We start from the raw sequence: 27,768 nt of genomic DNA, 5'->3' as shown, positions 1-27,768 counted from the left end.
AGAGAGGGCAGTTTTGAGATAAAGTTTTGCCTTAAACTCATGACATTATAATTTTTAGGCAACACTACTTTTTGTAACAAGTGAAAGTACTGAAACGTTCAGTGGGTTGAGTGGAAAATGTATTCACCTTTAGTCTCCTATCCAAGGCAACTTCTTGGGTGCTTTTTTTTTCTCTTTATATACATGGCAATATTAAATATTTTATAATCACTTTTATGTAGTTTATGTTATTAAAATGCTTTGTAGTTTACAAAATGTGCTAACCTACCTTATTCCACGAGAATCTCATAAAAACCTGTAGGGTAGATTAGACAAATCATTGCTATAAACAAAGGAACTGAAACAAGAAAAGTTGGTCTAGTAAAAAATCAGAACTGGTTTCAAAGCCAAAGTCTCATGATTGCAGAATCAGCGTTCCACTTTAAGAGGCGGTGAGGCAGAGTGGTAAGAGCACAGGCTCTGGGGTCTGGCTAAACCACTTAGAGTTGTGTGAACTTGAAAACCTAGAAAGCTAGAAAACCTCCTTGTGTCTATGCATTCTTTTCTGTAAAATGGGAATATTCATACAGTTCGGGGTTGTAAGGATTAGGTTCATATCAATAAAGTGTTTTGTAAAAGTTCTGGTACACAGGAAGCATTATATAAGTGTTAAATAGTCCACGTGCTAAAAAGTAGTGTGGGTTGGCACTCTGACATTTAGCAGGGTCTAATTTTCGACATTAGTTAGTGAGTACTGTCTAATATTTATTGTATATGGAAATACCACAAGAAAAACACTTGACTTCAGTTCACTTGCTCAAGCAGCCCTTGTTTACTCCCTGGGTAAACCCTTCAATGGCTCTCCAGTGCCCTCAGGATAAAATCTAAATTCCTTGAGCCTGAGTACAAAGCACTCAGTGATTTGCTCCTGGCCCACCTCTCCTGCTGCTTCCCTCCACGTCCCTGCACTCCATGCTTCTGTGGGGGAGCCCTGCTCTCAGCACAGTTGGATTCTGGGTGCTCAATAGGAAACCCTCAGCTCCTTCCTGCACCTAGGTTACCTTGATCTGTATGCCTAGTTATACAGGGTAAGAGCCCTCCCCAATTTTCCCAATATTCTGTGCCCATTCTTTTTCCGTGTGTAACGTATCACGCTGGGCTGGAATCAAGTTTTCCCTTGTTTATACATTTCTGATATTTGATAAGAACAGAAATTGCCGTAAAAAGTAAAGGTTAACAAGAGAAAAAGCTCTCTTCTGAACTGAGACACCCCTACGAACAGAGTTATTTAGTATGATTTGCCAACTAAAGCAAGTTGATTCCAAGAAAACTGGCAGGTTTTCTGTTTTTGCATTTACCAAATGCATCAGTATGAAGAAAGCTTTGCCGGTCTGTAACCCCAATACCTGATACTCCGTATGTATCAGTGAAGTATGTTATGCCCTGTAAATTTACTTTTAAGGAATAAATTATATTAAGTAACTTGTTTGGTTTCTGCTTTTAAACACACCCATTCTCACCACATTACTGTTTTTCCTGGTAGAGCCTATGAAACCTTTGTCCTAAATTCATAGCTAATAGAGTTTAGAATCTCTGGTATTATAGAGTCTCTTTTAAACGGAGATTTTGCCAACTAAAAGAGTGTATGATTTGCCCACCAAAACAAATTAATACCAAGAAATTTGGCAGTAAAATACTTTATTTTAGATTTACGAAAAGTATTAATGATAGGAAAGTTCTACTGAAATTTGCAAACCACTAGGAAATAAATAGGATATATGCTGTGGTCACTATATTTTTGTGATTTAATCAACTACTGTTTTTCCCCCTCTTTCTTATGATAAGTTCTCAGAATTCATGACTTGAGCCACAATCAGCCAACATAAAATATGTTTTTCTGTTTTAAGCATGACTTAATTTTCTCTCTAGAAAAACAATTAATATAAAACATCTGTTTCTAAATGGTTTAAATTTCTGGGGAGGGGATGGATTTACTCTTTCATTTGTTCTAGATTTCCTGGATAATTTAGACTGTCACTTTATGAAGCACTTTAGATTTACAACTTGGTAGGAATTCTTAATAATGCAGGGAAAGAAGCAGGAAAATGGATATCATCAACCATGTGAACAGAATAACATTAAATAATAGATTTATAAAGAATAAAGTTTAAAATGTAATGATGAATGGCTTTTTAAGTATAGCTTGGTTAATGTCTGGTTAGTGTGTTTAATTCTACCCAGTGTCTGGTTAGTATATTTAATTAACTATCCCTTTTGAACATATTTTTATTTACTCTAAAAATTCTAACAAATATATGAGAAGTGTCGGCGGGTTAATATTGTATTCTACTGAGCTAAGAATTCTTTGAACTGAATTTTTCTTCTAGATGGGAGGGATAATAGTGATAACTGCTCTGAAAACTATTACCACATAATCTCCTTTAATTCTCACAATAACCCTGTGAGCTGGATATTATTTCAGTTTACTAGTGGGAGATGGGGCTGGGGAGAAATTAAGTAAATTGCACTGGGTTGCACAACAAATAAATTGATAGGATAGGAACCAGGTGTGTTTGATGCAGAAGCTCTTGGTTTCACCCACTATCTAGAGATTATACTTATTTAAATGTACTTAAGTATTATGATTTGTATTTTATTTACATATACAATTGTTCAAGGAAGGAATCATGTTTTGTTACAAAACCACATGTTTTGTAAGAAAATCAATTAAGAATAATATAAGCAGGGCTTCCCTGGTGGCGCAGTGGTTGAGAATCTGCCTGCCAATGCAGGGGACACGGGTTCGAGCCCTGGTCTGGGAAGATCCCACATGCCGCGGAGCAACTAGGCCCGTGAGCCACAACTACTGAGCCTGCGCGTCTGGAGCCTGTGCTCCGCAACAAGAGAGGCCGCCATAGTGAGAGGCCCGCGCACCGCGATGAAGAGTGGCCCCCGCTTGCCACAACTAGAGAAAGCCCTCGCACAGAAACGAAGACCCAACACAGCCATAAATAAATAAATAAAATTAAAAAAAAAAAAGAATAATATAAGCAAAGTATATGGGGACATGGAAAATTTATATCAAGAAAATCTCACTATCATTAATGCTAAAGCAATTGAATAGAAAACTTAAGTGTAAGCTTTGAGTTACACAGTTCTCATTTCCTGGCAGAAAACCTGTCAGAACCTCTTAGATGAAAATCAGTTTTGTATATTTTGAAAATTGGTAAGAATTATTATTCATGGCATTGTTCAAACACAAACAACACTGTGACCAGCTAATAGGTTCTTATGTAAGTCACTGTTGAAAGCCAAGGACAAAATGTTAAAAATGCTTTTCAAATTTCTTTTTTTTTTAAGTTTCAGAACCTCTCATTCCTCTCATCACTGTGGAAGCCCAATACATGAAGCAGATAACAACAGAGTTATTGGGTTTCCTGGCTCTGTCTTTACCTCCCTGCTCCCTTCATCTGCTTGTGCCTCTGAGATATCTCTTTAGAACCACAGGGGCCATTGTGGGCTCAGTGTGAAAACCACTGTGTTAAAATATAAAAGGAATGTTGTATAGAAAATCCGTGTGCTATGATCCTGACTTGTAGCTTTGTAGCAATCTAGCTAAAAAATAAATTATAATATCTAGTAAAGTTTACTTTGAACCAGTGGTTCCTAACCCAGAGGCACTCATCAGAGCCAACCTCAAAACATGGTTAAATATACCATGCCTGGAGCCTCCTATACTCACTGAGTCAAAATTCATTAAAGGAAGTCCTGTGGAAATCTGTAAGTTTAGAACCTGAGAATCTGTACTTTTAGAATATATATTCTAAAAGTACAGATATATCTATATATATATCTATATATATATCTATATATAGATATTAGAAAAAGCTATATAAATGTTTTCTATTATTAATCTCAAAAAGACAAATATGAAAATGTGCTAAGGCTAAAGGTAACGTATATTATTATCAGATAACACTATGTACAATAAGGACATACAAAATGTTAGAGAATTGTAAAAACAAATGTCAAAATCCAAAATTATTCTAACTATGGTTTGATATGTAGTCAGTGATAGACCATTGATATCAGAACTGATCCTCAAAGTGTATGCTTTGATTAATATTTCCCCTTTATATTCCTAAACAATATTATCTTCATTTTGAATGTGTTCACATAGATCCCTGAGTGTCAAATGTTAATTCAGATAATTATACCCTGAGAGTCTGACTTGGGGGATACAGAAGGATTATTTCACAGGTAATATAAATTCAAGCAAGTGTCTACTCTTAGAGCTAAGCAATTGGAAGGCTGAACAATCAGCAGGATACTTCCTATTTTATGCACTAATGCATCCCCAAGGCCTAGAACAATTCTTGGTACTTAAGTAGATGCTTAATAAACATTTGCTGAACGAATGAACGCTCATTCACTGCAGGTGTCCATAGAACTTTAATAGAAGTTAAAGCAATGAGCTAGACTTTCTCCTTTTTATATACTATTTGTATTACATATAATTTATTAGGTTGAAGATAATAGAAAAACTGTCCAACAGTGACTTGCAATGTAGAGGGGTTAAAAAAATTTTTGAGAAAGAAGTTTCAGGGTAGATGTCTGGTGGTTTGGGTTCAGTGGCTTAATGATGTCAGGATAGGAATCACTGTGACTTTTTTGGCCTTACTTTCAAGTCTATTGCCTCATGGTTGCAAGAAGGCTGATGCATCTCCAAGCATCACATCCAGTTCAGAACAAGGAGAAGGGAAAGAGAAGAGCCAAGAATCATGTCAGCTGCACCATTCCTTCAGCTAGGACAACAAAACTTTCCCAGAAGCTAACAAGGAGATTTCAGACCTATGTAACAAGGGCCCCCAGTTCAGTGGAGGCTAAGATTATAGAAACATAATGATCATTATTTTGTAAGGCCAGTTATGAACCATTGTCTGGTGCTGGGCTCATTGCCCCTCTAAACACAAGTGAGATTCTGATATGAAGGAAGGAGAAAGGATGTTAGTAATTAATGGGCATAAAATAGCATCTGATACAATACCACTGAAAAGAGAAAATACTTTTATTTTATCTTGTTTTATTTTACTTTATTTTCTTTTTTTTTTTTTTTCTTTTCCTTTATACACATTGTAAAAGGAGAAGTAGCCAACTAGTGGGGTTATACTTTGACCAAAAATATATTTCAGGTACCAGGTTAACTAGGCAAAAATGATTGCTACTAGATCATCAATCTTGTACCTTATAAAGATACATAATTTATTGTATTTCTAAAAAATGACTTAAAAATTACTTTGCTGCTGTCATGAATCTTGCTAGCTATTTTGAAATGGATAATTAGAGCTGGGTACTAAAATGTTTATGTTCAGCCACCTAAAATTATTGGACACAGTATTTATTTATACTTCTGTCAGAATTGTTTTATATTTTGACTAGCTTTTTTTTTTTTAAACATCTTTATTGAAGTATAATTGCTTTACAATGGTGTGTTAGCTTCTGCTTTATAACAAAGTGAATCAGTTATACATATACATATGTTCCCATATCTCTTCCCTCTTGCATCTCCCTCCCTCCCACCCTCCCTATCCCACTCCTCTAGGTGGTCACAAAGCACCGAGCTGATCTCCCTGTGCTATGCGGCTACTTCCCACTAGCTATCTATTTTACATTTGGTAGTGTATATATGTCCATGACACTCTCTCACCCTGTCACATCTCACCCCTCCCCCTCCCCATATCCTCAAGTCCATTCTCTAGTAGGTCTGTGTCTTTATTCCCATCTTGCCACTAGGTTCTTCATGACCTTTTTTTTTCCCTTAGATTCCATATATATGTGTTAGCATACTGTATTTCTTTTTCTCTTTCTGACTTACTTCACTCTGTATGACAGACTCTAACTCCATCCACCTCATTACAAACACCTCCATTTCATTTCTTTTTATGGCTGAGTAATATTCCATTGTATATATGTGCCACATCTTCTTTATCCATTCATCCGATGATGGACACCTAGGTTGCTTCCATGTCCTGGCTATTGTAAACAGAGCTGCAATGAATATTTTGGTACATGACTCTTTCTGAATTATGGTTTTCTCAGGGTATATGCCCAGTAGTGGGATTGCTGGGTCGTATGGTAGTTCTATTTTTAGTTTTTTAAGGAACCTCCATACTGTTCTCCATAGTGGCTGTATCAATTTACATTCCCACCAACAGTGCAAGAGTGTTCCCTTTTCTCCACACCCTCTCCAGCATTTATTGTTTCTAGATTTTTTCATGATGGCCATTCTCACCGGTGTGAGATGATACCTCATTGTAGTTTTGATTTGCATTTCTCTAATGATTAATGATGTTGAGCATTCTTTCATATGTCTGTTGGCAATCTGTATATCTTCTTTGGAGAAATGTCTATTTAGGTCTTCTGCCCATTTTTGGATTGGGTTGTTTGTTCTTTTGTAATTGAGCTGCATGAGCTGCTTGTAAATCTTGGAGATTAATCCTTTGTCAGTTGCTTCATTTGCAAATATTTTCTCCCATTCTGAGGGTTGTCTTTTGGTCTTGTTTATGGTTTCCTTTGCTGTGCAAAAGCTTTTAAGTTTCATTAGGTCCCATTTGTTTATTTGTGTTTTTATTTCCATTTCTCTAGGAGCTGGGTCAAAAAGGATCTTGCTGTGATTTATGTCATAGAGTGTTCTGCCTATGTTTTCCTCTAAGAGTTTGATAGTGTCTGGCCTTACACTTAGGTCTTTAATCCATTTTGAGTTTATTTTTGTGTATGGTGTCAGGGAGTGTTCTAATTTCATACTTTTACATGTACCTGTCCAATTTTCCCAGCACCACTTATTGAAGAGGCTGTCTTTTCTCCACTGTATATGCTTGCCTCCTTTATCAAAGATAAGGTGACCATATGTGCGTGGGTTTATCTCTGGGCTTTCTATCCTGTTCCACTGATCTATATTTCTGTTTTTGTGCCAGTACCAAACTGTCTTGATTACTGTAGCTTTGTACTATAGTCTGAAGTCAGGGCGCCTGATTCCTCCAGCTCCATTTTTCGTTCTCAAGATTGCTTTGGCTATTCGGGGTCTTTTGTGTTTCCATACAAATTGTGAAATTTTTTGTTCTAGTTCTGTGAAAAATGCCAGTGATAGTTTGATAGGGATTGCATTGAATCTGTAGATTGCTTTGGGTAGTAGAGTCATTTTCACAATGTTGATTCTTCCAATCCAAGAAAATGGTATATCTCTCCATCTATTTGTATCATCTTTAATTTCTTTCATCAGTGTCCTATAATTTTCTGCATACAGGTCTTTTGTCTCTTTAGGTAGGTTTATTCCTAGATATTTTATTCTTTTTGTTGCAATGGTAAACGGGAGTGTTTTCTTAATTTCACTTTCAGATGTTTCATCATTAGTATATAGGAATGCAAGAGATTTCTGTGCATTAATTTTGTATCCTGCTACTTTACCAAATTCATTGATTAGCTCTAGTAGTTTTCTGGTAGCATCTTTAGGATTCTCTATGTATAGTATCATGTCATCTGCAAACAGTGACAGCTTTACTTCTTCTTTTCTGATTTGGATTCCTTTTATTTCTTTTTCTTCTCTGTTTGCTGTGGCTAACACTTCCAAAACTATGTTGAATAATAGTGGTGAGAGTGGGCAACCTTGTCTTGTTCCTGATCTTAGTGGAAATGGTTTCAGTTTTTCACCATTGAGGACAATGTTGGCTGTGGGTTTGCCATATATGGCCTTTATTATGTTGAGGAAAGTTCCCTCTATGCCTACTTTCTGCAGGGCTTTTATCATAAATGGGTGTTGAATTTTGTCGAAAGCTTTCTCTGCATCTATTGAGATGATCATATGGTTTTTCTCCTTCAATTTGTTAATATGATGTATCACGTTGATTGATTTGCATATATTGAAGAATCCTTGCATTCCTGGAATAAACCCCACTTGATCATGGTGTATAATCCTTTTAAGGTGCTGTTGGATTCTGTTTGCTAGTATTTTGTTGAGGATTTTTGCATCTGTGTTCATCAGTGATATGGGCCTGTAGTTTTCTTTCTTTGTGACATCTGTGTCTGGTTTTGGTATCAGGGTGATGGTGGCCTCGTAGAATGAGTTGGGGAGTGTTCCTCCCTCTGCAATGTTTTGGAAGAGTTTGAGAAGGATAGGTGTTAGCTCTTCTCTAAATGTTTGATAGAATTCGCCTGTGAAGCCATCTGGTCCTGGGCTTTTGTGTGTTGGAAGATTTTTAATCACAGTTTCAATTTCAGTGCTTGTGATTGGTCTGTTCATATTTTCTATTTCTTCCTGGTTCAGTCTCGGCAGGTTGTGCATTTCTAAGAATCTGTCCATTTCTTCCAGGTTGTCCATTTTATTGGCATGGAGTTGCTTGTAGTAATCTCTCACGATCGTTTGTATTTCTGCAGTGTCAGTGGTTACTTCCCTTTTTCATTTTTAATTCTATTGATTTGAGTCTTCTCCCTTTTTCTCTTGATGAGTCTGGCTAATGGTTTATCAATTTTTGTTTATCTTCTCAAAGAACCAGCTTTTAGTTTCATTGATTTTTGCTATTGTTTCCTTCATTTCTTTTTCATTTATTTCTGATCTGATCTTTATGATTTCTTTCCTTCTGCTAGCTTTGGGGTTTTTTTGTTCTTTTTTCTCTAATTGCTTTAGGTGCAAGGTTAGGTTGTTTATTCGAGATGTTTCCTGTCTCTTGAGGTAGGCTTGTATTGCTATAAACTTCCCTCTTAGAACTGCTTTTGCTGCATCCCATAGGTTTTGGATCGTCGTGTCTCCATTGTCATTTGTTTCTAGGTATTTTTTGATTTCCCCTTTGATTTCTTCAGTGATCTCTTGGTTATTAAGTAGTGTATTGTTTAGCCTGCATGTGTTTGTATTTTTTACAGATCTTTTCCTGTAATTGATATCTAGTCTCATAGTGTTGTGGTCGGAAAAGATACTTGATACGATTTCAATTTTCTTAAATTTACCAAGGCTTGATTTGTGACCCAAGATATGATCTATCCTGGAGAATGTTCCATGAGCACTTGAGAAAAATGTGTATTCTGTTGTTTTTGGGTGGAATGTCCTATAAATATCAATTAAGTCCATCTTGTTTAATGTATCATTTAAAGCTTGTGTTTCCTTATTTATTTTCATTTTGGATGATCTGTCCATTGATGAAAGTGGGGTGTTAAAGTCCCCTACTATGATCGTGTTGCTGTCGATTTCCCCTTTTATGGCTGTTAGTATTTGCCTTATGTATTGAGGTGCTCCTATGTTGGGTGCATAAATATTTACAATTGTTATACCTTCCTCTTGGATTGATCCCTTGATCATTATATAGTGTCCTTCTTTGTCTCTTGTAATAGTCTTTATTTTAAAGTCTATTTTGTCTGATATGAGAATTGCTACTCCAGCTTTCTTTTGATTTCCATTTGCATGGAATATCTTTTTCCAACCCCTCACTTTCAGTCTGTATGTGTCTCTAGGTCTGAAGTGGGTCTCTTGTAGACAGCATATATATGGGTCTTGTTTTTGTATCCATTCAGCCAGTCTGTGTCTTTTGGTGGGAGCATTTAATCCATTTACATTTAAGGTAATTATCGATATGTATGTTCCTATTCCCATTTTCTTAAATGTTTTGGGTTTGTTATTGTAGGTGTTTTCCTTCTCTTGTGTTTCTTGCCTAGAGAAGTTCCTTTAGCATTTGTTGTAAAGCTGGTTTGGTGGTGCTGAACTCTCTCAGCTTTTGCTTGTCTGTAAAGGTTTTAATTTCTCCATCAAATCTGAATGAGATCCTTGCTGGGTAGAGTAATCTTGGTTGTAGGTTTATCTCCTTCATCACTTTAAGTATATCCTGCCCCTCCCTTCTGGCTTGCAGAGTTTCTGCTGAAAGATCAGCTGTTAACCTTATGGGGATTCCCTTGTGTGTTATTTGTTGTTTTTCCCTTGCTGCTTTTAATATGTTTTCTTTATATTTAATTTTTGATAGTTTGATTAATATGTGTCTTGGCGTGTTTCTCCTTGGATTTATCCTGTATGGAACTCTCTGTGCTTCCAGGACTTGATTAACTATTTCCTTTCCCACATTAGGGAAGTTTTCAACTATAATCTCTTCAAATATTTTCTCAGTCCCTTTCTTTTTCTCTTCTTCTTCTGGGACACCTATAATTCGAATGTTGGTGCGTTTAATGTTGTCCCAGAGGTCTCTGAGAGTGTCCTCAGTTCTTTTCATTCTTTTTTCTTTATTCTGCTCTGCAGTAGTTATTTCCACCATTTTATCTTCCAGGTCACTTATCCGTTCTTCTGCCTCAGTTATTCTGCTATTGATCCCATCTAGAGTATTTTTAATTTCATTTATTGTGTTTTTCGTCGTTGCTTGTTTCCTCTTTAGTTCTTCTACGTCCTTGTTAAATGTTTCTTGCATTTTGTCTCTTCTATTTCCAAGATTTTGGATCATCCTTACTATCATTATTCTGAATTCTTTTTCAGGTAGACTACCTATTTCCTCTTCATTTGTTAGGTCTGGTGTGTTTTGACCCTGCTCCTTCATCTGCTGTGTGTTTTTCTGTCTTCTCATTTTGCTTATCTTACTGTGTTTTGGGTCTCCTTTTCACAGGCTGCAGGTTCGTAGTTCCTGTTGTTTTTGGTCTCTGTCCCCAGTGGCTAAGGTTGGTTCAGTGGGTTGTGTAGGCTTCCTGGTGGAGGGAACTAGTGCCTGTGTTCTGGTGGATGAGGCTGGATCTTGTCTTTCTGGTGGGCGCGTCCACACCTGGTGGTGTGTTTTGGGGTGTCTGTGGCCTTATTATGATTTTAGGCAGCCTCTCTGCTAATAGATGGGGCTGTGTTCCTGTCTTGCTAGTTGTTTGGCATAGGGTGTCCAGCACTGTAGCTTGCTGGTCGTTGAGTGAAGCTGGGTCTTGATGTTGAGATGGAGATCTCTGAGAGATTTTCGCCGTTTGGTATTACGTGGAGCTGGGAGGTCTCTTGTGGACCAGTGTCCTGAAGTTGGCTCTCCCACCTCAGAGGCACAGCCCTGATGCCTGGCTGGAGCACCAAGAGCCTTTCATCCACACGGCTCAGAGTAAAAGGGAGAAAAAATAGAAAGAAAGAAAGAAAGAGGGTAAAATAAAATGAAATAAAATAAAGCTATTATAAAGCAAAGCTATACAGACAAAATCTCACCCAGAAGCATACACATATACACTCACAAAAAAAGGAAAAGGGGAAAAATTAATATATCCTGCTCCCAAAGTCCACCTCCTGAATTTGGGATGGTTCATTGTCTATTCAGGTATTCAACAGATGCAGGCACATCAAGTTGTTTGTGGAGTTTTAATCCGCTGCTTCTGAGGCTGCTGGGAGAGATTTCCCTTTCTCTTTGTTCGCACAGCTCCCAGGGTTCAGCTTTGGATTTGGACCCGCCTCTGCGTGTAGGTCGCCTGAGGGCGTCTGTTCCCCGCCCAGACAGAACGGGGTTAAAGGAGCAGCTGCTTCGGGGGCTCTGGCTCACTCAGGCCGGGGGGAGGGAGAGATACGGATGCGGGGCGAGCCTGCGGCGGCAGAGGCCAGCGTGACGTTGCACCAGCCCGAGGCGCGCTGTGCGTTCTCCCGGGGAAGTTGTCCCCGGATCACGGGCGCCTGGCAGTGGCGGGCTGCACCGGCTCCCGGCAGGGATGGTGTGGAGAGTGACCTGTGCTGGCACACAGGCTTTTTGGTGCCGGCAGCAGCAGCTTTAGCGTCTCATGCCCGTCTCTGGGGTCCGCGCTGATAGCCGCGGCTCGCGCCCGTCTCTGAAGCTCGTTTAGGCGGTGCTCTGAATCCCCTCTCCTCGCGCGCCGCGAAACAAAGAGGCAAGAAAAAGTCTCTTGCCTCTTCGGCAGCTGCAGACTTTTTCCCGGACTCCCTCCCGGCTAGCTGTGGCGCGCTAGCCCCTTCAGGCTGTGTTCACGCCGCCAACCCCAGTCCTCTCCCTGGGATCCGACCGAAGCCCGAGCCTCAGCTCCCAGCCCCGCCCGCCCCGGCGGGGGAGCAGACAAGCCTCTCGGGCTGGTGAGTGCTGGTCGGCGCCGATCATCTGTGCGGGAATCTCTCCGCTTTGCCCTCCGCACCCCTGTGGCTGCGCTCTCCTCCGTGGCTCCAAAGCTTCCCCCCTCTGCCACCCGCAGTCTCTCTTGACTAGCTTTTGATGACAAATTGTTATCCAAGGACTTGTAATATATATATATTTTTTCCATTTTAGATAACAAAGCCATTCTGTAGGGTTTACATCAGAATTCAGTTTTAATTAAGCCATAAGACTGACATGGGATAATGACTGAAGTTGCTAGCAGAAATTTGGGTCACTTCTCATTTCACAATAAGGGCTACTGGGCCACACAGTTGTTTGTGCTTTTTTTGGAAATGACATCACCTTAAAGTAGAGACTGCGAATTTGTGCAAGTTTCTGTCTGTTTTAGTGCATGTTCAGATCTAATCATCATTTTATCCTAACCTGAAGGCTGGAAAGCTAGCTATTATATAGGTTGTTTTGCAGTTTGGTGTATTTCAATCCAACATTAGGGGTAATTAGGGACTGGGGTAGATTCATTCCAAACGAAGAATCAGCTTTGCATACATTTCCCATTCTATTTTGATGTGCTTTTTGACATCTAAGGACAAAGTATATTTTGACAAACTTATACCCTGTTTTGCCCCAGTTAGCATGCTTATTAAAGCATAATGAATAATAAAATAAAAAAATGAGTTACCCTTTTGCTTTCTGAGATCTTGTAACTTACTGTTGGAAATTTGATACTAAATTTTGATTTCTCCAGGAAAAACTAGTATCTGCTCTGTTTAGATTAATAGATCTGAGGATTTCCATTTTATATAGAGTACTACTAGATCATTATGGGAGATGCTGGCTTCTGTAACATGTTATTCAAAAGTCATTGATTTAGTAAAACTCCTTGATATGTAGAAATTAAGAGTTTCAAAGGAGGGAACCTTTGGATTCAGTAAGTCTGGTATTGGGGCAAGTGTGATATAGAAGCAAGAGAAAGAGCTTTGGAGTTAGACAGACTTGGATTTAGATTCTGGTTTTGTGCTTATCAGCTCCATGACCTTAGACCACTGCCGTGTTTAGCTTTTCTCAACCTCAATTTCCTTATCTGTAAAGTGGGGAAAATAACACAGCAAAGGATCATTGTTAAGATTAAGTGATATAATGTGTATTAACTACAGATACACATAATTTTATTAGTCTTAATCACTGATATTACAAATATGAGAATTGAGGCCCTCAAAGTAAAATCACTTCCACAAGCTCACACAGTAGCAAACCAGAACCATAGGACTGATGAATATTCTCCGTGCAGTGAACTATTCTCAAAGTGAATTGTGAATATGCACATTTATTTCAAATGTTGAGGATTTGCACTGTTTTGCAAGGAAGAGCTTCATATACTCTTTACATACATTGTAGAGTGGTGAACAGGAATTGAGTGAGCATATTCTGTAATATGACAATTTTCAAGCCCATTATGTCATCTAATTTTGACTTTTCTTTTTAGAATAAAAACAATATGTAAAACTAGACAAGTTTGGTTACCACACCTGACAAGGTAGCCATGAAGACCCTACGTTTTTGCTCTTTTCATGCAGTGTGTCCTGGGAGGAGCAGACTGCTCCTTAGTCATAATTTCGCTCAGTGGATTTCAGAGTTACCTTTGCCTAAACACTCTGTATAGACTAACCAGTGGATACGAATTCTCAATCCCTCTTTGCCATCTCCATGGGTTTACAATTTTAGAGTATATTAACAATTCAAAATCTTTAGCATACATTTCTGATTGATGTTTGCTTCCTTCAGAGTTGTATGCTTCATAGTATGACTATGCTACTGCTTACTTTTCAAAGAGCAGTGGCTAAAACTTCTTTGTTTATGATGATGAAAAATGGTTTGTAACAAAATGGAAAAAAAGAGACAAAAAGAACAAAATGAGCAGAGGTGAATGTATTTTGAAACAAACAATTAAGGGCAGTGGTTATTGCTCATAGTCAACAATGAGAGTAATAAGATTGAAAGAGACAACAAAAATCATCTATCTTTGATATCACTTATCACTTCAAAGATAACTAATATGATGGAGTAAGTAACTCAATTTGAAATGTCATTGGAATTCTTTAAGTCAAATATCTTTAAATGGGAAGTATCGAGACATGATAGAAGAAGAACAGACTTCCGGCATAAGAGAGACTAAAGTCTGCCTTCAAATTCTGCCACTTACAATGGAGACACGACGATCCAAAACCTATGGGATGCAGCAAAAGCAGTTCTAAGAGGGAAGTTTATAGCAATACAAGCCTACATCAAGAAACAGGAAACATCTCGAATAAACAACCTAACCTTGCACCTAAAGCAATTAGAGAAAGAAGAACAAAAAAAACCCCAAAGCTAGCAGAAGGAAAGAAATCATAAAGATCAGATCAGAAATAAATGAAAAAGAAATGAAGGAAACAATAGCAAAAATCAATGAAACTAAAAGCTGGTTCTTTGAGAAGATAAACAAAATTGATAAACCATTAGCCAGACTCATCAAGAGAAAAAGGGAGAAGACTCAAATTAATAGAATTAGAAATGAAAAAGGAGAAGTAACCACTGACACTGCAGAAATACAAACGATCATGAGAGATTACTACAAGCAACTCTATGCCAATAAATTGGACAACCTGGAAGAAATGGACAGATTCTTAGAAATGCACAACCTGCCGAGACTGAACCAGGAACAAATAGAAAATATGAACAGACCAATCACAAGCACTGAAATTGAAACTGTGATTAAAAATCTTCCAACACACAAAAGCCCAGGACCAGATGGCTTCACAGGCGAATTCTATCAAACATTTAGAGAAGAGCTAACACCTATCCTTCTCAAACTCTTCCAAAATATTGCAGAGGGAGGAACACTCCCCAACTCATTCTACGAGGCCACCATCACCCTGATACCAAAACCAGACAAAGATGTCACAAAGAAAGAAAACTACAGGCCAATATCACTGATGAACATAGATGCAAAAATCCTCAACAAAATACTAGCAAACAGAATCCAACAGCACATTAAAAGGATTATACACCATGATCAAGTGGGGTTTATTCCAGGAATGCAAGGATTCTTCAATATACGCAAAACAATCAACGTGATACATCATATTAACAAATTGAAGGAGAAAAACCATATGATCATCTCAATAGATGCAGAGAAAGCTTTAGACAAAATTCAACACCCATTTATGATAAAAGTCCTTCAGAAAGTAGGCATAGAGGGAACTTTCCTCAACATAATAAAGGCCGTATGTGAGAAACCCATAGCCAACATTGTCCTCAATGGTGAAAAACTGAAACCATTTCCACTAAGGTCAGGAACAAGACAAGGTTGCCCACTCTCACCACTATTATTCAACATAGTTTTGGAAGTGTTAGCCACAGCAATCAGAGAAGAAAAAGAAATAAAAGGAATCCAAATCGCAAAAGAAGAAGTAAAGCTGTCACTGTTTGCAGATGACATGATACTATACATAGAGAATCCAAAAGATGCTACCAGAAAACTACTAGAGCTAATCAATGAATTTGGTAAAGTAGCAGGATACAAAATTAATGCACAGAAATCTCTTGCATTCCTGTATACTAATGATGAAAAATCTGAAAGTGAAATTAAGAAAACACTCCCGTTTACCATTGCAACAAAAAGAATAAAATATCTAGGAATAAACCTACCTAAGGAGACAAAAGACCTGTATGCAGAAAATTATAGGACACTGATGAAAGAAATTAAAGATGATACAAATAGATGGAGAGATATACCATGTTCTTGGATTGGAAGAATCAACATTGTGAAAATGACTCTGCTACCCAAAGCAATCTACAGATTCAATGCAATCCCTATCAAACTACCACTGGCATTTTTCACAGAACTAGAACAAAAAATTTCACAATTTGTATGGAAACACAAAAGACCCCGAATAGCCAAAGCAATCTTGAGAACAAAAAATGGAGCTGGAGGAATCAGGCTCCCTGACTTCAGACTATATTACAAAGCTACAGTAATCAAGACAGTTTGGTACTGGCACAAAAACAGAAATATAGATCAATGGAACAGGATAGAAAGCCCAGAGATAAGCCCACGCACATATGGTCACCTTATCTTTGATAAAGGAGGCAAGCATATACAGTGGAGAAAAGACAGCCTCTTCAATAAGTGGTGCTGGGAAAATTGGACAGGTACATGTAAAAGTATGAAATTAGAACACTCCCTGACACCATACACAAAAATAAACTCAAAATGGATTAAAGACCTAAGTGTAAGGCCAGACACTATCAAACTCTTAGAGGAAAACATAGGCAGTACACTCTATGACATAAATCACAGCAAGATCCTTTTTGACCCAGGTCCTAGAGAAATGGAAATAAAAACACAAATAAACAAATGGGACCTAATGAAACTTAAAAGCTTTTGCACAGCAAAGGAAACCATAAACAAGACCAAAAGACAACCCTCAGAATGGGAGAAAATATTTGCAAATGAAGCAACTGACAAAGGATTAATCTCCAAGATTTACAAGCAGCTCATGCAGCTCAATAACAAAAAACCAAACAACCCAATCCAAAAATGGGCAGAAGACCTAAATAGACATTTCTCCAAAGAAGATATACAGATTGCCAACAGACACATGAAAGAATGCTCAACATCATTAATCATTAGAGAAATGCAAATCAAAACTACAATGAGGTATCATCTCACACCGGTCAGAATGGCCATCATCAAAAAATCTAGAAACAATAAATGCTGGAGAGGGTGTGGAGAAAAGGGAACCCTCTTGCACTGTTGGTGGGAATGTAAATTGATACAGCCACTATGGAGAACAGTATGGAGGTTCCTTAAAAAACTAAAAATAGAACTACCATACGACCCAGCAATCCCACTACTGGGCATATACCCTGAGAAAACCATAATTCAGAAAGAGTCATGTACCAAAATATTCATTGCAGCTCTGTTTACAATAGCCAGGACATGGAAGCAACCTAGGTGTCCATCATCGGATGAATGGATAAAGAAGATGTGGCACATATATACAATGGAATATTACTCAGCCATAAAAAGAAATGAAATGGAGGTGTTTGTAATGAGGTGGATGGAGTTAGAGTCTGTCATACAGAGTGAAGTAAGTCAGAAAGAGAAAAAGAAATACAGTATGCTAACACATATATATGGAATCTAAGGGAAAAAAAAAGGTCATGAAGAACCTAGTGGCAAGATGGGAATAAAGACACAGACCTACTAGAGAATGGACTTGAGGATATGGGGAGGGGGAGGGGTGAGATGTGACAGGGTGAGAGAGTGTCATGGACATATATACACTACCAAATGTAAAATAGATAGCTAGTGGGAAGTAGCCGCATAGCACAGGGAGATCAGCTCGGTGCTTTGTGACCACCTAGAGGAGTGGGATAGGGAGGGTGGGAGGGAGGGAGATGCAAGAGGGAAGAGATATGGGAACATATGTATATGTATAACTGATTCACTTTGTTATAAAGCAGAAGCTAACACACCATTGTAAAGCAATTATACTTCAATAAAGATGTTTAAAAAAAAAAAAAAATTCTGCCACTTAGCAGTTGTATCTGTTAGGATGTCTTCCTCTGCAAATAACAGCAAATCACTTCCCACTGGATTAAGCAACAAATCTGATTATTTCCCATATAACAAGAAGTCCTAAGAGAGGCAAGTTTCAAATTTAGGTGGATTAGCAACTCTGTGATATAATTTGGAATCAGATACTTCTCATCCCTTCACTCTGCCAACCGTAATCTATAAGCTTTGCTCTCCTGCTGATTCTCCTTATTTGCTCTAGATGGCTGTATCAGTTCCACGAAATATACTCATACCCAGCAACTTTCAAGGCATCCAGGAGTTTCCTTTTCTACTGTTTTCTTCATAAAAACTCCTTTCCTTTGTAGATCACCTTCACAGCTCATTGGACAGAACTGAAACAATAGTTAAGACCACATAATTGAAACTGAGATAAGTTCAGCATTGCTAAATTGTGGAAAAAGAAGGAGGGAAAAGCCTGAATGAAACTGGAGAAGAAAATAGAGACCAATTTTTCTGGAAGAACTTATATTAAAAACAAGACACAACTACAAGGTTTGAAGTAGGGAGGTGATATGACCACATTGGTGGCTTAGAAAGGTCTTTCTGGATGCAGTGTGTTGTAGACATTTTCAGGGATCATGCCTCTTTACTGAGAAACCAGTTAGGAGATTTTTCAAGTTAAAAATTATGGCACAGATTTGACTGGACTGGTTTTGCTGTGGAATGAAACAGAGAAAGCAGTTCAGAGAGTTATATACAGAACAGAGTTAGAACTGCTGGGATTTGGTTACTGATTCAATGTAGGGGGTAAAGGTGAAGGAAGACAAAGGTGACTCACAGATTTCTGGATGGAACAACTGGTTCTATGACATTGCATTCACTGAGATAGGGAACATAAGAGGAGGAGTTTTTTGTACAAGGAAGATACTTTGTTCACTTTGCTACAGGTTGAATTTGAAATGACTGCAAGTCATGAATGTGTTAGTAAATAGCAGACAGTTTTATAAGTTGATTGGAATTTCAGGAGAGAGATATGGACAAAATATATGGATTTGGGGGGTTATTAATATTTACATTACAACTGAAGACTTGGAAGTTCATGAGCTCCTCTACAGGGGTTCTTACATAGGGGGTATGTGCTAATATCACCTCTAAAACCAATCAACTAACAAACAAAAATTAAATATCCTAGCCATTCTCCACCCTAAATAGTCTGATTCAGTATGTATGGACTAGTGCTAAGACATTTGTTCTTTCCAAAGATTCTTTTTTCTTATTCCCATTTTAAGTCCTAGTCAAGAATCGTTGGTATAGAGTGGTAAGTGAAGACAGCCTACAAAATTAGAGTATTGATCAAAGCCAAGGTTTGAAGGGTTGGTAGAGGAAGAGTAGATTATAATGGAAACACATAGCCAGAGAGGTTAAAGAAAACCACAGAAATGCATTGTCACTGAAGATGAAAGATGAGAGAGAGTGTCCATGGGGGTCATGATCATATGCTACCAAAACATAAGGAAAATTAGGAACTCGGCTACATGATTATCACAATTTTTAGAACCAATCTTTTAGATTGGTGAGATTTTCCACAGGCAGTGTTTGACAGCCATGGTTCATGTACAAATAAAGTAGATTCATTCATGATTAGGGTTTACTTCTTGGCCTTTGGATGCCCTGGGGAGATAGGTTGCTGTAATCAAGGTATTTGATGATTCTAGGCTCTTAAGTGCGGGACTTGGTTATGGGAAAAACCATAAGCAAGGCTTGTGGTCTGTCATGAAGGCTTCAGGTATTGCCTCATGTTTTTTTCCTTCCTTGATTTCCCTGCTGGGGCTCTGAATGATACTGCAAACTGTCAATGTTGTGTTGATCCTCTAGGTTTGCTGAGATCATTAAATGAATGAATATATATAAATTGCCTGGTAGAGTACCTGACACATAGTAAACACTGAATAAGTTTCTTTCCTAATAGTCTTCCTTTTTTTTTTTTTCTAAAAATAGTTTGTACAGTTATGTTGATCAGAATTACAAAAGAAATGAATACTCTCCCATTCATTTTCGAAATACAGTTGGTTATAGATTCTTGTTTTCAAGCAAAGATGACAGAAATCTATGTAACACCCCTAAACCTAAAACATAATTCTTACCAAATTTACAAATTTAGTTTTCCAATGGGAAACACATGTCTTCTTTCTCTGCACTCCTGTTGCCAACTGTTCTTTGTTCCCTGCAGCAGTTGTCTCATTATAAAATTTAGCCCAGAAGCAAGAAATCACATCTGTGCTGAATGAGACTATGGAGAGAGGCTGGACAGCTGTATATCTGGGGTTTAGTCCCACAGATTAGTTAAACGTGTGCTGTAATTGAATCCAGTAGCTTTTCTGGTATTGTTAAATGGAAATCAATAAGCAGGCAAACATCAAAACTCGACTGTATTCAATGGGACTTTGGTTCAATGCCTTTAGAGAGAGAGAATGCCATCTTATCTGCTACTAATCCAAAGTATTCTCTCTTCACACTGTGGTGGAGGTCTGACTACCATTATAATTGTGTTTGTGTGTTAATGTGAAGATCATAGGAAAAACAGAAACAATGTAAAATTACGAATATGCCTTTTGGGTCTCCTTAACCTTCATATCATCAAGGCTCACACATTCTTTCAAGGCATTACCCACTGATGGTGGTGGGACCATGTGCCTTCAGCTGTCTTTTGACTCTTCAAAGTCTCAAAACACATTCATCCCAATGCATCATTTTCCTGGAAAATCCAATAACATTTTTTTGCCTAATATTAGCAAGATGTTAAGGAGGAAGCAATCGAGTCAGAGGGATACACAGCAAGTTACGAATATTTGGAAGTTATAACCATTAAAGAGCATATTTGAATAATTAACTCCAATTACTCTTTAATTTTTAGAATGTGTGAAGTTGAAGGCTTAGGAGTCTTTTTGTGCATATTCCATTTTACTCGTTCTGCCCTCCCTTTGTCCTTCTTGAATCCCAACAAAAAGAATGAGTTAGCAACTCTCTGGCTTTTCTGAAAGTAAAATTTTTAAAAGCTTTTCTCTGTTTGTTCAAGAAAGCATGAAATTTATTAGTATGTAGTAATAAAATTAAGACATACTTAAGATTAGTTTGAATTAGTTTCTATTATAATCTATTATTTGGTTAGGCAGTTAACTGATTTTTACTTATTAAAAAGTTCCTGTATTTGTGAGTCGTTGTTTTTCCTATGTTAACTTTAGGAATTTGCAATAGGCTAAATACTCATTGACCTCTACAGAGTTATTTCTCCTGGAAAATCATTCTTCTAAATTAATGATTAGATTACCAACCAATATGCCCATCTTCATTGTAATTATAGAATGGGAGGGAAAATGACCTTGACTGTCTCTCAGTTTAATGGTGTGGTTTTATTTTAAAATATAAATAATAGAATAAAAACATTTTCCATAAAATTTCTGATATCTAATTAATGTCTTTCAGAGTAACTGTGGTATCAAACATTCCCTCTAATTATATTCATTAGTGGCTTCTCCCGGACAAGTTTTAATTAAGTTGTACAATGAAGATCAATACTCATTGTGTGTTCATTGCAATTTACAACAAGCATATATACTGTTCAGAACAATTTAATTACTGTAATTGTAGCACAGAAGATACTTAGTGACTGTGCTGCATTACTGCCAAACCGCCTTTTAATAAATCCAGTAATGAAATTAGAAAAGGAAATTCTGAAAATTCACATTTATATGTATGCTATGTCTAAACCGGTTTTTATGTTAGTAGCTTAAGTAATGGGGGGAGTGGAAGCATTGATAATATCAGTGGCATAAAGCTTTTTCATGCATACCATCATGAATGTTGAGAAATTATTAGAGCATAAATGACTACACTTGTAATAATAGTTACATTGGTTACTAAAAATAATTTGTAGGTGTTGGGTATTCAGAATACTCTGTTTTCTCTAAATAAGATGTCAATTTTTGTTACTTTCATTTCCTTAAATAGGAGTAGTATTTTCATTCATAAGGAATGCTTCCAAATGTGTTAACTTCTATTAATGATGATCATGCTACTGATGCATTGTGCAAGGAACTGTGGAAGTAGAGATTTTCTAGAAGCATCATAGGTGTATACCAGGGTTTCTGAGATTTGGCACTGGTGAAATTTGAGCCACATAATTCTTTCCTGTGCGGTGGAAGAAGTTTTGCTGTTCACTGAAGGACGTTTAGTCAGTTGCATGCCTGGCTTCTTCCCATGAGATGCCAGTAGCAGATACTCCCCTACTTCCCAGTTTTGACGATCAAAAATGTCTCCAGACATTATCAGATGCCCATGTTGAGAACTACTGGTGTGTGTTGATTCAGCCACACCCTCCTGATCTGTCTACTGACCAAATGATTCATTCATAAGACAAACAGCTATTCAGCTGTTCTGAATGCAGGCTAGGTTCATAGGCATGAGTCAAACAGTGTTCTTTTAGGGGAACAATACAATTCTATGTATTCCGTGTTTTGGATATAAGAATTGGGTGTTAATAAAATATTCAGTAATACTACCTTACCCACATTTAGGAAAAGGAGAATCAGAGATGGTTTCCTGGGGAAGACATTTTCTGAAATATGTTTTGAAGTACAAATGAAGAGTTAGCAGCTCACAACGGGAGAAGGGTATTTGAGATAGCTAAAGCAGCATGTGCAAGACTTGGAGGCATAAGAAAGCTCTCTTACTCTTATCTGTACCTATCTGTATATCTAATTTTATGTAGATATAATTTTAGATAGTTATTTTTCCTGAGGCATCAAATCCCTATTTACTCTGCATTACATGAACAAAATTATAAAGTAGTAATCTGCAGGTAATTACCTAAGACACCTAATTTTTCTCTTTTTTCCCTCAATTTCCAATTCAGTAATGGTATATGTAAATATCTGCTTTGCACTGTGAATGTTATGAAATCATCTTCTAGGAGGAAAGCAATTTTAGGCAGTATGGAAAAGTGACATGCATGTATTTCCTATAAAACTCCTAATCTGTTTACCTGAAGAAAATTTTTTGACAAGATCATCAAAAGAAAGATGATATACATTCCTATTGTAGTTATTTCCATGTGTTCAGTAATGTATTCCAATATGGAAAACTCCCAATAAATTGTAAAAATAGTGAAGCTAGTATTTTCATTTGCTTTCACACTTACACATTTTCTAAGCCAAGAAGAGTAAAAATAGTAATTTTAATTAAAGTTAATTCAAATGAGGACAATTAAATTTTAGAAAGACATCTGGAATTCTGTTGATAATAATGAATATTTCAAGATGCACATATTATTAAGAAGTCTACAAGGAATGCTGTGTTTCTCATGGCAGGCTAGTTATGAATTCCTAGAATTCCTATGCACATCACCTTGCCACCACAGGAGTAAGTTCAATTTGACTGCCATCGTAGCAGAAGGCCTTTAGTTTGCTCATTTGCTCTACTTTATCTAGTCCACACAGATATGCTGCTGCTTAATGTTAAAGGTGAGTAAAATGAATCATAAAGATGAATAAACAGAAGGATTTAGGTTCTGCACTCCCCTGATATTTAGTCATGTCTAGACACAGACCTAGTGCCCCAGAAAAACTAAAATGAGGACAAGGACATTTAAGTTTAATGTAGCCTTATTCCCATAGAAACCAGAAGAACCAACAGTAGCGTAAAAAGAAAAGAGTACGGATCTACCTGAAAAATTAAATTTAGTGGACTGACTCGAGGATTTGCAAGGTTAGTGGGTAGTGAAATAGTTTTGGTCTGTTTGTTTTTGGTTTTTGCTGTTTTAAAACAATAATTTTTGAGTTAGGTCAGTTTCCTTTAAAAAATAATAATTCCACATATCATTTATTGTTTTATTCCCTAAAGCCAACATGGTGTATGTAGGCTAAAGTTGATACAAACATTCTATAGGCATGCATTTTTATAGTTAAAGAGCTCAGAACTTAATGAGGAAAATGGACAAGTTTATGGGTAGGTTACAGTATTGAGTATATATCTGTGTTTTTTAAGATCTTAAAGTTTTTGATTTATTTTCATATTAATAATTTTAATATAGACTGTTACCTTAGTGTGTAAGATATGTATGTTTGCATATGTGATATGAAGTAAAATGATGGATAATAAGGGTTAAATGCACATAATTTCCATAGCATGCCAAAAATTTCTATTTCAGTTGTGATCCTGATTTCCTTGATCATAATAATTTTAGAGTACGTTCTCTTGTAGAAGTTTTACACATTTCTCAGCCTATCTAATGTTAAACCTTTAGTACCCTAGGCTTATAGTTGCAGATCCAACCATCTTTTTAGAATTGCGGGCATTTCAAGATACTGACTCTTGAATGTAGTTAGAGAAAGCTTCAGTACCTCTGATGAGGGTTAACCCAGTCATTTCCCTTTTGGGTCCAAATACCATGCTCATTCAGAGTGGTTCAGCTGCACAGCATGCCAGGTAGATCCATTTGGTTTAGGCATAATATATTTGAAAGATAATGGTCTATGATCTAGGTCTAAAGCATTTTGACTACATAGCACCTTTTTTTTTTAACAGCTTTATTGGAGTATAATTGCTTTACAATGGTGTGTTAGTTTCTGCTTTATAACAGAGTGAATCAGCTCTACGTATACATATATCCCCGTATCCCCTCCCTCTTGCATCTCCCTCTCACCCTCCCTATCCCACCCCTCTAGGTTGACACAAAGCACTGAGCTGATCTCCCTGTGCTATGCGGCTGCTTCCAACTAGCTATTGATTTTACATTTGGTAGTGTATATATGTCCATGTCACTCTCTCACTTCGTCCCAGCTTACCTTCCCCCTCCCCATGTCCTCAAGTCCATTCTCTACATCTGCGTCTTTATTCCTGTCCTGCCCCTAGGTTCTTCACAACCATTTTTTTTTTTTTTTTTTTTTTTTTTTAGATTCCATATATATGTGTTAGCATTGGGTATTTGCTTTTCTCTTTCTGACTTACTTCACTCTGTATGACAGATTCTAGGTCCATCCACCTCACTACAAACAACTCAATTTCATTTCTTTTTATGGATGAGCAATATTCCATTGTATATATGTGCCACATCTTCTTTATCCATTCATCTGTCAATGGACACTTAGGTTGCTTCCATGTCCTGGCTATTGTAAATAGAGCTGCAATGAACATTGTGGTACATGACTCTTTTTGAATTATGGTTTTCTCAGGGTATATGCCCAGTAGTGGGATTGCTGGGTCATATGGTAGTTCTATTTTTCATTTTTTAAGGAACCTCCATACTGTTCTCCATAGTGGCTGTATCAATTTACACTCCCACCAAGAGTGCAATAGGGTTCCCTTTTCTCCACACCCTCTCCAGCATTTATAATTTGTAGATTTTTTGATGATGGCCATGTGATAGGTGTTAGCTCTTCTCTAAATGTTTGATAGAGTTAGCCTGTGAATCCATCTGGTCCCGGGCTTTTGTTTGTTGGAAGATTTCTAATCACAGTTTCAATTTCAGTGCTTGTGATTGGTCTGTTTATATTTTCTATTTCTTCCTGGTTCAGTCTCGGAAAGCTGTGCTTTTCTAAGAATTTGTCCATTTCTTCCAGGTTTTCCATTTTATTGGCATATAGGTGCTTATAGTAATGTCTCATGATCCTTTGTATTTCTGCAGTGTCAGTTGTTACTTCTCCTTTTTGATTTCTAATTCTGTTGATTTCAGTCTTCTCCCTTTTTTTTTTGATGAGTCTGGCTAATGGTTTATCAATTTTGTTTATCTTCTCAAAGAACAAGCTTTTAGTTTTATTGATCTTTGCTATCATTTCCTTCATTTCTTTTTCATTTATTTCTGGTCTATTCTTTATGATTTCTTTCCTTCTGCTAACTTTGGGTTGTTTTTTATTTTCTTCTTTCTCTAATTTCTTTAGGTTTAAGGTTAGGTTGTTTATTTGAGATTTTTCTTGTTTCTTGAGGTAGGATTGTATTGCTATAAACTTCCCTCTTACAACTGCTTTTGCTGCATCCCATAGGTTTTGGGCCATTTTGTTTTCATTGTCATTTGTTTCTAGGTATGTTTTGAGTTCCTGTTTGATTCCTTGAGTGATCTCTTGGTTACTTAGTAGCATATTGTTTAGCCTCCATGTGTTTGTATTTTTACACATTTTTTCCTGTAATTGATATCTAGTCTCATAGCGTTGTGGTCAGAAAAGATACTTGATATGATTTTAATTTTCTTAAATTTACCAAGGCTTGATCTGTGACCCAAGATATGATCTATCCTGGAGAATGTTCCATGAGCACTTGAGAAGAAAGTGTATTATTTTGTTTTTGGATGGAATGTCCTATAAATATCAATTAAGTCCATCTTGTTTAATGTATCATTTAAAGCTTGTGTTTCCTTATTTATTTTCATTTTGGTTGATCTGTCCATTGGTGAAACTGTGGTGTCAAAGTCCCCTACTATGATTGTGTTACTGTTGATTTCCCCTTTTATGGCTGTTAGCATTTGCCTTATGTATTGAGGTGCTCTTATGTTGGGTGCATAAATATTTACGATTGTTATATTTTCTTCTTGGATTGATCCCTTGATCATTATATAGTGTCCTTCTTTGTCTCTTGTAATTTTATTTTAAAGTCTATTTTGCCTGTTATGAGAATTGCTGCTCCAGCTTTCTTTTGATTTCCATTTGCATGGAATACCTTTTTTTATCCCCCCACTTTCAGTCTGTTTGTGTCCCTAGGTCTGAAGTGGGTCTCATGTAGACAGCATATATACGGGTCATGTTTTTGTATCCATTCAGCCAGTCTGTGTCTTTTGGTTGGAGCATTTAATCCATTTACATTTAAGGTAATTACTGATATGTATGTTCCTATTACCATTTTCTTAATTGTTTTGGGTTTGTTATTGTAGGTCTTTTCCTTGTCTTGTGTTTCCTGCATAGAGAAGTTCCTTTAGTATTTGCTGTAAAGCTGGTTTGGTGGTGCTGAATTCTCTTAACTTTTGCTTGTCTGTAAAGTTTTTAACTTTTCTGGCAAATCTGAATGAGATCCTTGCTGGATAGAGTAATCTTGGTTGTAGGTTTTTCCCTTCATCACTTTAAATACGTCCTGCCAGTCCCTTCTGGCTTGCAGAGTTTCTTCTGAAAGATCAGCTGTTAACCTTATGGGAATTCCCTGTATGTTATTTCTTGCTTTTCCCTTGCTGCTTTTAATATTTCTTATTGTATTTAATTTTTGATAGTTTGATTAATATGTGTCTTGGTATGTTTCTCCTTGGATTTGTCCTGTATGGGACTCTCTGCACTTCCTGGACTTGATTGACTATTTCCTTTCCCATATTAGGGAAGTTTTCAACTATAATCTCTTCAAATATTTTTCAGTCCCTTTCTCTTTCTCTTCTTCTTCTGGGACCCCTTTAGTTCGAATGTTGGTGCATTTAATATTGTCGCTGAGGTCTCTGAGACTGTCCTCAATTATTTTCATTCTTTTTTCTTTATTCTGCCCTCTGGTAGTTATTTCCACTATTTTATCTTCTGGGTCACTAATCTGTCCTTCTGCTTCAGTTATTCTGCCATTGATTCTTTCTAGAGAATTTTTAATTTCATTTATTGTGTTGTTTATCATTATTTGTTTGCTCTTTAGTTCTTCTAGGTCCTTGTTAAACATTTCTTATATTTTCTCCATTCTGTTTCCAAGATTTTGGATCATCTTTACTATCATTACTCTGAATTCTTTTTCAGGTAGACTGCCTATTTCCTTTTCATTTGTTTGGTCTGGTGGGATTTTACCTTGCTCCTTCATCTGCTGCATATTTCTCTGTCTTATTTTGCTTAACTTGTTGTGTTTGGGGTCTCCTTTTCACAGGCTGCAGGTTCTTGTTGCAGGCTGTTGTTTTTGTTGTCTGCCCCCAGTGGGTAAGGTTGGTTCAGTGGGTTGTGTAGGCTTCCTGGTGGAGGGGACTGGTGCCTGTGTTCTGGTGGATGAGGCTGGATTTTGTCTTTCTGGTGGGCAGGACCGCGTCCAATGGTGTGTTTGGGGGTGTCTGTGAACTTAGTATGATTTTAGGCAGCCTCTCTGCCTAGCACACTTTTAAACTACTTTAATTTCAGAGGGACAGTAGGTGAACCTATTGAAATATAA

The 27,768-nt window shown here is 37.2% G+C and overlaps 1 protein-coding gene across 5 annotated transcripts in view; it reads left to right on the top strand.

Annotated features, from left to right (window-relative positions):
• EPHA5 (EPH receptor A5) overlaps positions 1 to 27,768 on the top strand; it is a 336,719-nt gene that overhangs the window by 10,869 nt on the left and 298,082 nt on the right. The window lies entirely within an intron of this gene.

Source organism: Eubalaena glacialis, chromosome 5 (assembly GCF_028564815.1).
Source record: "Eubalaena glacialis isolate mEubGla1 chromosome 5, mEubGla1.1.hap2.+ XY, whole genome shotgun sequence".
NCBI classification, from domain to species: Eukaryota; Metazoa; Chordata; class Mammalia; order Artiodactyla; family Balaenidae; genus Eubalaena; species Eubalaena glacialis.
The sequence above is the reverse complement of the archived record's forward strand: the minus strand, read 5'-3'. Positions and strand labels throughout refer to the sequence as shown.